Here is a 14,979-nt window from a genome sequence, read left to right as displayed (position 1 = left end):
GATTGGAATCCTGTTCCAAAGCATGGGGAGTCTCTGGGATAGGAATCTATCCTTCCAGCACATCCTATTTATCGTTGTGGTGAGGTTTAGATCCCTAGAGCATGTGGCTCTTGGGGATTTGTTTTTTTTAGGTGGAGCATGTCCATCAATTCTGGGTTGGACATGGCCTTGTATGTCAGGCAGAGATCACCTCTGAGTAAGCGGCATGCAACCGAGTACAGCTGGAGTTTCTTCAGTTGGGCTGCATAGGGCATATGATTGAGGTCAGTAATCCTCTTGGTGAGGTACTTCTGTGGTCTTTCCAGCTGTAGGAGGTGTCTTGTAAGGTACATCCCAAATGGGGCATTGTACTCTATGATGAGTCTGATGAGTGATAAGAAGAGGGGCACAATAACCTCTTTTGCTCTAGATGCAAACCCTTTTGTGATTAGGTGGGCCACATAGAAGGATTTTTCTAATCACCATGGCAATATGATTATCAAAGGAGAGATTACTATCTTCTTGGGTCCCCAGGTCTCTTATTACATTTTCTGTATTTAGGGCACTATCACGTATGTAGTAGTTCGCGGGTACTTTGTTTTTTCCAAAGGGGATGACTATGCACTTTTTGGCATTTAGCTTGAGGCCATGATTTTGACACCAGGTATCCGTCTCAGTGAGACCCTTCTGGAGGATGTCTGTATCAGCTGGGAGAGTCAATTATGGCCCCCAGCTTGCAGTTGTCTGTGAACTTGGACAGCCATAGTCCTCCTGTGCTTGCCTCTACCTCTGAGAAGCATATACCGAACAGGAGGAGTCCTAGGACTGAGGCCTTGGGGACGCCACTTGTAAGTGGTTTAGAGTTGGACCTAGAGCCTGCAACTCTCACCGTGTGGGTTCTCTCCATGAGCCAATTGGCAACCCGTCTCGTGACATAGGAGTTTATGTTCAGGCTGGTGAGCTTGTCTATAATACCAGAATGGGGAATGGTGTCAAAAGCCTTTGTGAGGTCTAGGTAGGCTGTGTGGACGTCCTTTCCCTCATCTAAAGCCTTAGTAACTGTCTCAAAGAAGTCCACCACGTTTAGGAGGCATGGTCTGCCCTTAACAAAGCCAAACTGGGTAGGGTCCAATGTTTGAAGGTTCCCAATGTCTCTGTTAATGAATTCCATAATGATGCACTCCATAGCCTTGCAGACCAGGCTAGTCAGGCTTATAGGGTGATAGTTCCCAGGGTCCGTTGTGGCTCCACCTTTGTGGAGCAGGATAATGGTTGTTGTGCGCCACTCTATGGGTACATAGCCTGTAGAGAGGCTGAGTTTGAACAGTGTGTTTAGGTGAGGGGTTAGTTCATTTTGGAGCTCATGTAAGACACAGCCTGGGACACTGTCTGGTCCCACTGAAGCTGTATTTTTGCTTTAGATAGGGCTGTTTTAACCTATGTGGCAGTGATTGCCAGGGTACTACATTCTTCTGGTATGGTTATGGGCCCTTTAGGGGTTTAGAGGGGGGTGAGGTTTTCACTAAACCTGTCTGCCAGAATGTTGGCAATATCAGTCGGTTCAGTGTATTTTGTGCCATTCTGCACTAACTCAGAGCAGATCTGAGAGTTTCCACTTACGTTCTTGACATAGCTAATTAATGCTTTGTGGTTATCTTTGGAGTCCTTGGCAATTTTTCTTTCGAAGCTAGCCTTGGATGATTTCATGAGGGATTGTAGTTTCTTGCTGATACTAATCAGGGATGTCTTTCCTTCTTGGGATTTTATTCTTTTCTGCACTAGTTTCCTCCTTCTATTGTATAGCTTGTTTATGTCAGGGGTCCACCAGACTGGTTTCCTTTTCTTGTAGGAGTGAGTCTTGGTTTTGCTTGGGATAGCACGATTCATGCATTCTTGCAGGTGCTCATAGAGTGCCTTTGTAAGGGATTCAGCAGCTTGGACAGTGTTGTCCTTTAGCTTGGGGGCTGTGAACCTTTCCACCTTGGTCTTAATTAATGTGAAGTTTGCTTTTGAAAAGTTCTTCACAGTGGTTTCCTTGATTGGGGGTGGGGGCGGAATGTGGATATCCAGAGTGATTAGTCTATGGTCTGGTCTAACCAGCAAGGGCTTGACCTCCGGTGTAGAACACTGGTCACCCATGTTGGTGATGGCCAGGTCCAATATGTTGTCATCGCTGGTGGGGGTGTTGACCAGTTGATCCAGGGCATTCGAGTTTATAAATTCTAGGAAGTGTTGGGCAAGGGAGTTAGCACTTGAGTAGTTCTCCCAGTTAATGTTTGGGTAATTGAAATCACCCAATATTAGGGCATTTGGTAGGACCTTCATATTTTCCAGTGTCTCCAGAAACACGGAATGGGGGTCCTGGGTCATGGTGGGTGATCTGTAGCAAGCTGCAATTTGAAGTGCAGTTTTGCCCATTGTTAGTTGCACATGGATGATCTCTGAGGCATTGTGCTGGGCCACTAACCTGGAGGTGTGGGTATCCTTGATAAAATTGGATACACCCCCACCTTTTGTGTTTCTGTCCGGGTTCTGTGGCCGAAAAGTATGGTATGACTTATAGCCTGGTAGTGCTGGGGTGCTCTCAGGAGCCTTAAACCAGGTTTCTGTTACTGCACAGATATCAATGTTCTCCATACTGAGGAGTGCCTCGAATGCATGCATTTTGAGGTTTAGACCTCTGACGTTGAGTAGCATTACCCTCAGTTTTTGGTTACTTGTGCTATTTAGGGTGGTGGGTTTGTCTTTTGAGCCTTGCCTAAAAAAGGCACTATGGGGGCGGCAAAAGCCTTGACCACTATTTGAAAGCCTAAGGGTGACAGGTGCAAGCCATCTCTTGTGAAGCAACGTGGCTTATCGAGCATGTCATCCCAGGTGGTCAGATACTAGATCCCCTTTGAATGACACGAGAAACTTAGCCAATTGTTGAAATTGATAATTATTTCTTTATACTGTGACATCATTCTTGGTGACGGCAGGATGCTACTCAGGATCAGGGTCATACCGGCCTGGGCTATGTGATCAGAGAGCTCTTCCATGTCTCTTTTCATGTAGTCCAGGGAGGTACATCTCAGGTCATTCACACCAACATGGACAATGACAGAGTCGTATTTGTACTTGTTCTGGAGTGACCTGAGTGCTTGTGTTATATGGTGGATCCTGGCACCTGACAGGCAGCTAACTGTAACCTTCTCCTTGTCCAACCTAGTTAGTGCCTGACTATAGAGTTGCCTATTACTAGTGTGTTGGGTATGTTATTTTGCCTTAAGGGCTGTGATTGCATGGCACACTGAATATGTGAAGTATTTGTTTCATGGTTTGTGATGGGGTGTGGAGGCTGCTTGGGTGTCTGCTTTGGAAGGCTCTGTTGCTTTTGCAGATTTTTATTTAGAGCCTCCAAGTATGTTTTCATGTATTTATGTGTGTTATCTGCCGGTGTTGGTTTAGTAGGTCTATATGAGACTGGTGGTATGTTGCAAGTATTTTCCTTCTCCTCTTGACTGTCAGTTCCAGTCTTGGGTTGAGAGAGCTTTGCCTCCAGTTTGGCTGTATAATTGCATCTCTCGTGGTAGGAGGAGAGGGTTGTCTGTGTACATGAGACAGTTGTAACATTGCCTCAAAATGCCCAGATTCACCAGTTGGACTGGAGAGTACACCTGAAACTGCCCTTTGGACATGCCTGAATAGGTAAAGTGAGCTGTTTTACTGATTAGTTGGTAGGGGCGAATAGAGAGCCTTGTCCTTCTGGACAGTATAGGGGGGTCTAGTGCTATGGTTAATTAGTGCTTGCTATGAGTTTTGAGTAAGTGCTGGGCTGTGAAATGAATGGTTTGAGTGCTTAAGTTGAAAGTTTGTCGGAAATGAAAGAGATAGGAATTAGCCCAAAATGGCCAATAAACTACTAACTTCTGGGCTACAGCAAACAAGGCGCTCAAATTTTAGAAAGAAACAGATCAAATAAGCAGGCACAAGCCTTTAACCAGAAATTCCCAGCTCAGAAGGGCAGAATCTAGCCTCTCCTCCCACAAGAGTGCAGACTACAAACCTTCTTAATGTAAAATAACTGTCCTGGAGCCAAAGTGCTTAAACCAGAACTAATATGCTTTTAGAATAACAGACACTGAGCCTTCAATCAGCAATTCCCAACTTAGAAGGATGTAAGCTACCTGTCCTGCCACAACAATGCAGTCCACAAACCTTCTTAATGTAAAACAACTGGTTTGAAGCCCAAGTGCTTAAACCAAAAGGCTTAGAATAACAGTTACAATTTAATCAGGCTACTACCAAGCAGTGATAACTGCAGCAGAATAATACAATTGAGTACTTTTAAGAAGAAGCAGAAGCAAAATAAGATAATAAAGTGGGAAGAAACACAATTACAGTAAAAGCAGATGAATAAAGTGCATTTTTATATATAACAATAGAAAATGAGCAAACTGATTTAAACAAATTACCCAATTAACCCAGTAAAAAACCTCAAAACTGAGCCCTGTTCCAGCAGTCTTCAATCTGACAAGTTCTAACCACACACTCCTGCCACAAGGGTGCAGGGGGACCTTTTCCAAAAAAGATGGCCTGGATTAGTGCTCAAGTTATACAAACAAAGCTAGATTCAGCAGGCCTGAAGCTAGTCTATGGTACAGCAGACAAGGTGCACCAATATCAGAAAAAAAATGGTTCAAATGAGCATGCACAGTAAGCCTTTAACCAGAAATTCCCAGCTCAGAAGGGTAGAATCTAGCCTTTCCTCCCACAAGAGTGCAGACCACAAACCTTCTTAATGTAAAATAACTGGCCTGGAGCCCAAGTGCTTAAACCAGAACTAATGCACTTTTAGAATAACAGACACTGAGCCTTCAATTCCCAGCTTAGAAGGTTGTACGCTATCTGTCCTGCCACAACAGTGCAGACCACAAACCTTCTTAATGTAAAACAACTGGTCTGAAGCCCAAGTGCAATAACCAAAAGACTTAGAATAACAGTTACAATTTAATCAGGCTACTACCAAGTAGTAATAAATGCAGCAGAATAAACACAAATTAGTACTTTTAAGAAGAGGCAAAAGCAAAATAAGGTAATAAAGTAGGAAGAAACACAAATACAGTAAAAGCAGATAAAGTGCAATTTTTTATATATATAACAATAGAAAACAAGCAAACTGATTTGAACAAATTACTCAATTAACCAGTAAAAAACCTCAGAACTGAGCCCTGTTCCAGCAGTCTTCAATCAGACAGGTTCAAGGCCTAAGTGGGTATACCTACTCAAATGTTCTCTCTGTATTAGGCAGGATAAGCTAATGAGACTAGACTAGGATAGAGCTGGGATAGGGCTGAACAGATGGGAATGGTAGGAGTGTCTGAAATCAAAATATGGTCTCACTGTATTTGGTTGAATGAGCAAATGAGATGGGCCCAGGAGGAGTGTTCTAACACAATTTTACAGGAGGGGCGGTCAATTCCAAAGCCACCAAGGTTAATACCACAACAAGAACAGGGATGGTGGGTGGGGAAAACTAACTGCAGATAGTGAGACAGCTTCCAATTTTCAGTAAACAAATAAATAGGCAGATAACATTAAAAACAATAAAATGGTTCAGTAGGCATGACATGCCTTTGACAAAACTGGGTTGGGTCCAGTGTCTGAAGGTTTCCTATGTCATTATTAATCATTTCCACTATAATTCTTTCCATGGCTTTGCATAAGAGACTAGTCAGACTAATGGGTCTGTAATTAGCAGGATCCATTGATGGTCCACCCTTGTGCAGAGGAATGACCCATGCAATCTTCCAGTTAGGTGTATGCACCTTTATTGTAGCAGGAGGCAAGTTTCTTTCTTTGAGTATTGTTTATGTTTGTTTGTATCAGCAGTAAGAAGGTGGTGGCTAGAGTTTTTCTTGCAGTATCTGTATGGAATCCATTGATCCTATAAAGGGTCTGAATGGAGAGATGAAAAGTCAGCAAGCAAAGGAGAGTAGTATTGCTGGAACTGAATTCATCCTCAAGTCTTGGTGAGTACAGTTTTTCACAAAATCTCACCAATATGACATTGATATATAGACTGTATTTTACTTAGCATATATCATGGATAGAGATAGGTTAAAAATAAAAATAAATAGCTGGGTGCACAAGACCCAGGATAAAAAAGTGTCCAATTTTGGTAGGCACACTGGTGCTCAGATTCAAGACACAGAAACATTCCTACAATGGGGTTAGGCTAGGCCCAGGGTAAAGATGCCCCCATGTTTTAGAAGGAAGTAGCAGTCCACAAAAATGACAAAAACTGAAAGGACAAAAAAGATCTGTAAAGATGATAGAGTGGACTATTGAGGATAATACAGAAATTATGTATTGTTACTATTATGCAAGAAGCCCATAATTTCCAGACAGAAGATATACAAAAAGATTAAGAGAGACTTGAAGGAAAGAAAAACTGTCAGAAGCTGCAAATGAAAATTTGTGTTCATTAATACAACAGATTTATGAAAGCATTATACAGACCATGAAACCTTAGGCTGTTTGGAAAAAGAAGTGACTGTGGAAGTGCAGACAATGGTATAAAAAGAAATATGGACATGGGAAAGAAAGAAAAATCTGATATGGTGCAATATTTATGCAAAGGAGAAAGCTAAATGAATCAACACAAAACAGGCAGCCCCAAAGATATTCAAAGAGAAATATAGATAAGGGCAACCAGGGAAGGAAAAATTCACAATAAAAAATAGGATCACAAAGAAGGAACACAGAACAGAAAATGATTAGTAAAGTAAAAGTTAAAAAAATAGAAGATGAAGTTATGGAATACTTGCAAAGTGAAGGATTTAGTGCAGAAAATCTAATACAGGTTACATCAAGCCATGATGAAACAATGAGTCTCTAAAGTAATGAGAAACAGGAGGAGCAGGAGATATCTGAATTAGAAATATGGACATGTGAAAGAAAAAGATATTTAATATGGTGCAATAGTTATGCAAAGGTGAAAGCCAAACTGATCAATACAAAAAGAGCAGCACCAATGATATTTGAAAAGAAATACAGGCAAAGGCATCCAGACATGGAAAATTTTACAATACAGAAAATAAGAAAACAAAGAGGAAACGTAAAAAAGAGTATTAATAATGGAGAAGTTAAAAATCTAGAAACTGAGGTTATTGATTACATGCAAAGTGAAGGATTTAGTGAAGAAAATCTAACTCGGATAACATCACAGTAGGATATCTCCAAATCAAGGAGAAATCAGTGGAGCGGAAAACATCTAATCAGTTGTCATATGAAGATTCCTTGGAGCCTTTCACATGAAACCAGTACAAATGTTCAGTTGGAGTTGCACAGCAAGTGAAGGAACAGGAAACCGTGGCAACTCTGACACAGTCAGTGTTGTGAAGTAATAGGTCAATGAGCTCCCATATGAAAGAACAAGGGATGACACAGGATGAAACTGAAGAGAATGTGGCACAGAAAGATGCTCTGGAACTTTCTATAGTTGCCCACAGGAAATGAAGAACAAAGAATGTGCCCAAAGTTTAGAAGAAAATGATCTATGATAAGAGTTGCTTCATTTAATAGAAATGGACAGACATAGTAAGATCAATGAAAGAAATAGACTACAGAACGTCAATAAAACCAAAAAAGTTAGATGTTTGATAAAACAAACAGTAATTAGGACTGTCCATAGAGATTCATGCGATATAACAGAATAGGATACATTACTGCACAGCTAAATTAATAACAGATTGTGGTCAGGATTCACGATGGCTTGCACGGAGTCTAAGAGTGGTGTAAGACTCCATGCAGCCATCGCGATCCAGGAACAGCCTGAATGTGCATGTAAGAGAGCACCTAAAACGGCTCTTACACGGGCAGGGCGTGGATATGCTAATTACCTCACTTGCAGCTGAAAGGCATGCAAATGAGGTAATTTCACGATCCAGGAAGCAGAAACCTGCCCGTGTAAGAGCCGTGTTATCTGCAGAAATGTACTCAGTTGATAACTGAGTACCATTCTGCAAATAACACAATGGAGTCTTGTCAGCTCCAAATAAAAGTTGCAAATGTCCCAGGCAGCATGCCAATGGCCAAATATGTGGCCACTGGCAACGTACCCTGATGCAAACATGAAATAAATTTTTTTTTTCGGCGATCGACGATGTTTAAATGTAGCGCAGCGTCGCACAAACGGGCTGCACCATAACAAACAGAAAAATAAAAATATTAAACCCACAAATGTGGGTTTATGCAAAGCATGAGTTTACAATGGAAGGGAATAACAGGCTAAAACAACATGGCCACCGAGTAGGGGTTGCTAAGGGGGGAAGCGGAGTGTAAGACATGTAACTAAGCATTAGTAGGCAATCCTATGTAAATGAGTGGTAGGATAGTGAATCGCACTGTTACATAGAAAATGAGCACATTCAGTGCAGTGTAGGAGTAGGATAAGGGGGAGTAACAGAGTAGGAGATAGGTGACATCACAGGGGGGAATGTATGAAAGGAATGCAGCTCATTGGAGCACAGTGGCATGTGAAAGCTGTCAGTCACGCATCATGGAAAGAGGAATGTCAACAAGTAGGCATGGGAAAGCCAAGAAATGGAAGGTGTACACTATGGATAACACCAAAGTTTCTTGCTGGGCATGCATGCACGCATGTGCGCGCTGGGAGGCGCGAGGAAGATAGAGTGCACTTGTGTAAGCGTGATTGTGCGCATTTAAGGAAGAATAAGCATGTAGGAGCCTGTTTAAACACCTGTAAGCTTGCTTGCACTGGTGTGCGTGCGTTTTAACCCGAATAAGCAGATTCTAGTCCGTCTAAGCATGTGTGCATGCGTGTTAGCCGCAGTGAGTGTGTTTTTGCTGGTATGCGCATTGCTCCCCCCTGAGGAAACAGAAGGGAAAAAGGAAGCATGGGAAATAGTAGGAAGCTAGCAGGGATTACTGGCAGAGCTAGCAGGTGAAAACAATCAGAAGCAGGCAATTACACAGTCAGAACAGAAGCCCAGCCCAGCACTTAAAACTCTGCAAACAACAGTGCAGAATGTTTCTCTCAAGAGACACTGCAACAGAGGAGTAAGCTATTAGAAGTGAAAACTGAAAAAGCTTCACTCAGACCAAAAATGCTAGGGGCTGCCATAGCTGTTATAAGGAGACATATGCAACTTGCTGAGAGTGGTGACTATGCAAATGCTGCCAGACAACCCACAGTGAGGAGACAGAGAAGAGTGTACAGGCCCAGGGTCACCTACCAGGGGATACATGAGCTGGAGATAGTGGAGCGCTATAGAGTGGACAGAGACCTCCTGCAGCAAATTGTTGAGCTGTGCAGGCCACGCCTCACACACACAACCAACAGAGTGGAACCCATCCCAGTGGAAACCAAGGTATGTGTTGGCCTAAGAATCCTAGCAACAGGTACCTTCCAGAGACCAACTGGTGATATGATGGGGATATCACAAACATCAGCATCCAGGGTACTGCACCAGTTCCTAGATGCCATGTCAGCAAGCATGTATATTTCCCCAGTTCCCGTGAGGTATTGGCCAGCAATATGCGTCTCTTCCAACAAATAGTGGAATACCCTGAGGTAGTGGGTGCAATAGACTGCACGCATATATGCATCAAAGCACCAGCCAGTGAGCTGGGTAGGGCCTACATTAACCGCAAGGGCTTCCCCTCCATCAACTGCCAGGTTGTGTGTGATGCCCAGGGCATAATAATGAATGTGTGTGCTGGCTGCCCTGGAAGCTACCATGATTCCCATATCTGGAATTTGACGCAGCTGTACCAGACATTTGCCAATGGGGCATCCCACATGGTCACTTAGTGGGAGATGCTGGCTATGCACTGAAGCTGTGGCTGATGACACCCATCAGAAATACACACACACCTGAACAAGAATGCCATAATGAGGCACATGCACAAACACGAAATGTAATCGAGCGTGTGTTTGGGCTGCTCAAGTCACAGTTCCGGTGCCTGGACACATCTGGTGGAGCCTTGCAGTACTCACCAACTACATGGACCCAAATTGTCATGGTATGTGCTATGCTACATAATATGATTCTGCGAAAACAGCTGCAGCAGGACCAGCATAGGGCTGGGCCAAACAGCCCCCACCATTGCCAAGCCAATCACAGGCAGAGCGTGACTTGGAGGAGGAACAACCTGAGCCTGCCCCAGTAGGCAGAAGGAGGCGTGCCCAGTATGCCTTGGCAAAGCGGCAATGCATAGCACATACACTGGCTCAGTAGGAACCCAGGAAATGATACCTCTCTGACTCACACATATAGTAAAAGGGATGCCTAAGTTGACACAACCTGCTATCAAACATGTACAGGGAGTGTAGTATGTGCATCCAACATAGACAGCCCTGCAGCACCACCTGAGGCATGATTGCCATGTGTTAAGCAATGTAACACCATGTAGTATATGCAAACTTGATGACCCTGACTAACATCCTACCCTCACCAAGCATGATGCCACAATATGAAGATGAGATGATCAATTACAATAATTGGCTTATGTATTGCTGTTAGTAAAGGGGATCCAATGCGTGCCAGCCTGGGATGACATGCTGAGCAAGACACATGTTCCACCTCCTAGGGATGGTGTGCACCTATCAGTCCTGGCCTTTAGGATACTGGCAAAGGCTGTTGTCACCCCACTGTGCCTTGAATAGGTAAGGCTCAAAACACAAACCCACCTCCATAGGTATCACAAGGGATAAGAACCTAGATGTAATGCTACCCAATGCCAGATGTCTAAACTGCAAGATGCATGCAGTCTAAACTCCCCTCAGCATGGAGAATGTTGATATCTGTCCTGTAACAGAAAACTGGGTTAAGGCTCACAAGAGCACCCTAACACTACCAGGTTACACCTCATAATGTGCTTTACAGCCCCAAAACATGGAATAAACTACAAAAGGAGGGTGAGTAGCAATAATTGTCAAGGATAACCACACCTTCATGTTGGTACCACAACAAGAAGCAGCATGGACTATCCATGGTCAAGTAACAGTGGCTAAGACTGCCTGCCAGTTTGTAGCCTGCTACAGACTACCCTCCTAATGCCAGGAACTGCACTTGGCCTACGTTGGAACACATGGAAATATCAAGCTCTCCAAACATTATATTGGGTGACTGAAAATACTGAAACATAGACTGGGAGCATTATACCAGCTCCAACACCCTAGGCCAAAGGTTCCTAGAATCCATAAACCAAAATGCTCAGGAACAACGTACCACTCCCACAAGAGGGGTAAGCATACTGGATGTGATAATCAGCAACATGGGTACTCTATGGCCAGATGAGAAGTGTATCCCTCACTGGTAAGATCAGACCATAGAGTAATCACACTGGATATTCACATCCTGACCACAGTCCCTGGCCAGAAAACCACAGTGAAAAACATGTGTAAAGGAAATGTTGCACTCCTCCAAACTGATGTGGAATCCATTAAAGGCCCTGTGCCTGTGGAAAATATGGGCCACATCTCAGAACCCTTTATAAATGCATTCTATGAACACAGTCAGGAATGCATGGATTATGCAATCCCAAATAAAACCAAGGCCCAATACCATACACGCAGGCATCTGGCATGGTGGACCCCAGCCATTACCAAACCATGCAAGAGAATGAGGAAGCCACTACATGATAGAGCAAACCCAAAAAGGGAAGTAATCTCTGATCAGTATTATGGCAATGAAATATGGCCACTCATAAAATCCACTAAGGCCAGCTACAACAAGTTGAATCTATGAATCTTGGGCAATGTTACACCTGCACCATGTCCACAGACAACCCCCTCCTCCCCCCAAGAAATACAAATATATGTGAGAGATGCAACCATGTCTCCAAACTGGAGGCTGAGCTCTCTCAACTCAGTACTGTCTAAACTAGTCAGGAGGAGAAGGTAACCACACACACCACAAACCCAGTCTCACATAGACCTATCACAACTGCAAACCAAAGACATAAACACACAAAAACATTCCCGGAGGCTCTAATTAAAAACCACCAAATCAACAGAGGCCTCCAAAGCAGACACCCAAGCAACCACTACCCCAAACATAGCACATGCAGCACATAGTACACAAAGTCGGTGTGCCAAACAGTCACAGCCCGTAAGGACAAACAACATGCCTGATACACTTGTAATAGGTGACTCCATAGTCAGACACACTGATGTCCCGCTCACCAGACTGAACAAGGAAAAGGGTACAGTAAGCTGCCTGTAGGCTGCTACAATCCGCCACATAACACAAGCATGCAGGTCACTCCAAAGCAAGTACAAATATGACTCAGTCATTGTCCATGCTGGTGTGAATGACCTGAGACGTACCTCCCTGGACTACATGTAAAGAGACATAGAGGAGCTCTCCAATTATGTAGGCCAGGCCGGTATGACTCTGACCCTGAGCAGCATCCTACCACCACCAAGAATGATGCCACAGTACAAACACAGAATGATCAGCTTTAACAATTGGCTCAATTACTGGTGTCATTCCAAGGGGATCCAATGTGTGTCTGCTTGGGATGTCATGCTTGACAAGCCACGCTGCTTTGCCAGGGATGGCTTGCACCTGTCACCCCTGGGCGTCTGGATATTGGCTAAGGCTCTTGCCACCTCCATAGTGCCTTTTGTAGGCAAGGCTGAAAAGACAAACCCACCTCCCTAGAAAACATAATTGGAAAAAACATAAGGGTAATGCTGCTCAATGCCAGAAGTCTAAACCTCAAGATGCATGCTCGAGGCCCTTCCCAGTATGGAGAACATCGATGTCTGTGCAGTGATGGAAACCTGCATCAAGGCTCCTGAGAGCACCCCAGCACTACCAGGTTATACCTCATATCATGCTTTTCGGCCCCAAAACCTGGACCAAACCACAAAAGGAGGGGGAGTATCCATATTCAGCAAAGATACCCACACGTCCAGGTTACTGACAATGCACGAAGCATCAGAGACCATCCATGTGCAACTAACTGTAGGCAAAACCACTGTACAGTTTGTAGCATGCTACAGACCACCCTCTCAGACCCAGGAACACCACTCAGCCTTCCTGAAGACACTGGAGAGTATGAATGTCTCCCCAAATACCAAACAAGGTACTCACAAATCACCACATAGGTGGTAATCCATTACATATGGAAGAAGTAATCAGGGACCTAGGGACACAAGTGGACAGTAACCCCACATGTGACACTCACATTGCCAATGTGGCTAGGAAGACCACCTATATTGGCCACCTTATCATGAAAGGATTCACATCTACATCAAGAGAGGTCATTGTGCCCCTATACTCTTCTCTTATCAGGCCCATAATTGAGTACAATGCCCCATTTGGGATGTACCGTACCCGACACCTGCAGCAGTTAGAAAGACCTCAAAAGTACCTCACCAAGAGGATAAAGGGTCTCAAACATTTGTCATATGCTGCCTGGCTGACAACACCCCAGCTGTATGCAATCACATACTGCATACTCAGAGGAGATCTATGCCCGATGTACAAGGTCATGTCCAATACAGAATTGATGGACATGCTCCACCTCAGAAAATCCAAATCCATCAGAGCCGCAAGAGCAACAGATGTCAACCTCAACACATAAATAAATAGGATGTGCTGGAGGGACAGATTCATAACCCAGAGGCTCCCTACACTCTGGAACAGAATCCCACTTCATGTTATGCAGAGCCCCTCACTGACTCTCTTCAACAGGAATCTTGCCAAGTGGATGGGAGATCGTAGATTTACACTGGGGGTCTTCACTGTGTCATGTCTAGACAGAGGCACAGTAAAGTAAACCCTAAATGGGCATAATATTCACATAGCAAGGGGTGGCAAAAGCCACACACACTCTGGCTAGGCTTATAAATGCCCTAGGGCAGATAGCCTAGTATGAACCTATGAACCTATGAAGATACAAATTGTACAGGACACTAAGGATAATCACAAGGCTTTCTTAACTGATGGTAGGAACCTTGTTGGGAATTCACAGATATGCTCTGAATTACCAAATATTACAAACAATACACCAAACCCACACACATTGCCAACATCCAACCTGACAGGTTCAGTGCAAACCCCCCCCCCAAAATGCCAAATTTCTATCCCAGCAGAGTGCTGGCCCCCTGACATTGCAGATGCTGAGGTAACAGCCAGCATCTTCAAAGCAAAACACACAGCATCAATGGTATGAGATGGTGTCCTGGGCTGTGTCCAACATGAACTCCAAGAAGAATGGAACACCAAATAACACTACTGCTCAATTTCATCCTTACCACAGGATATGTACCCAAAGAACAGTGTACAGCAACAGCGATCCCTCTCCACAAAGGTGGTGCCTGAATGGATACAGCAAACTATCACCCCAGAATCCTGACAAGCTTGGTCTGCAAAGCTATGGAAAGGATCATCATGGACCTCAGAAATAAAGATATTGGGGACCTACAGACACTGGACCCTACCCAGTGTGGCTTTCTTAAGGGCAGATCCTGCCCCTTAAACATGTTTGACTTATTTGAAACAGTCATCAAGGCCAGTGATGAGGGGAATGTGGTCCACACAGCCTATCTGGACCTTGCAAAAGCCTTCCATACAATACCCCATGTGTTCATTATAGATAAGCTCACCAGCTTAAATATAAACCCCTATGTCAGTAGATGGGTTGCAAACCAGCCCAAGGACAGAACTGACATGGTCAGAAATGCTGCAGCCATGTCAGACTACAAACCAGCTACAACTGGCATCCCACAAGGCTCGGTCCTGTGACCTCCCTTGTTTGGTTTATATTTCCCATAGGTACAGGCCAACATGGAAGGACTGTGTCTGAACAAGTTTGCAGAGGACTATAAACTGGGCACCATATCTGACCCTCCAGCTGACACAAGCATCCTACAAAAGGGCCACATAGAAACAGCCAACTGGTGCCAGAGCCATGTCATCAAGCTAATTGCAGAAAAGTGTATAGTCATCCCCTGTGGATAAACAGTAAGTGCCCACCAAT

The sequence above is a fragment of the Protopterus annectens genome, chromosome 6.part0 (assembly GCF_019279795.1).
Source record: "Protopterus annectens isolate FY-2018-M chromosome 6.part0, PAN1.0, whole genome shotgun sequence".
Taxonomy (NCBI): domain Eukaryota; kingdom Metazoa; phylum Chordata; order Ceratodontiformes; family Protopteridae; genus Protopterus; species Protopterus annectens.
Note: the sequence above shows the minus strand (reverse complement) of the source record.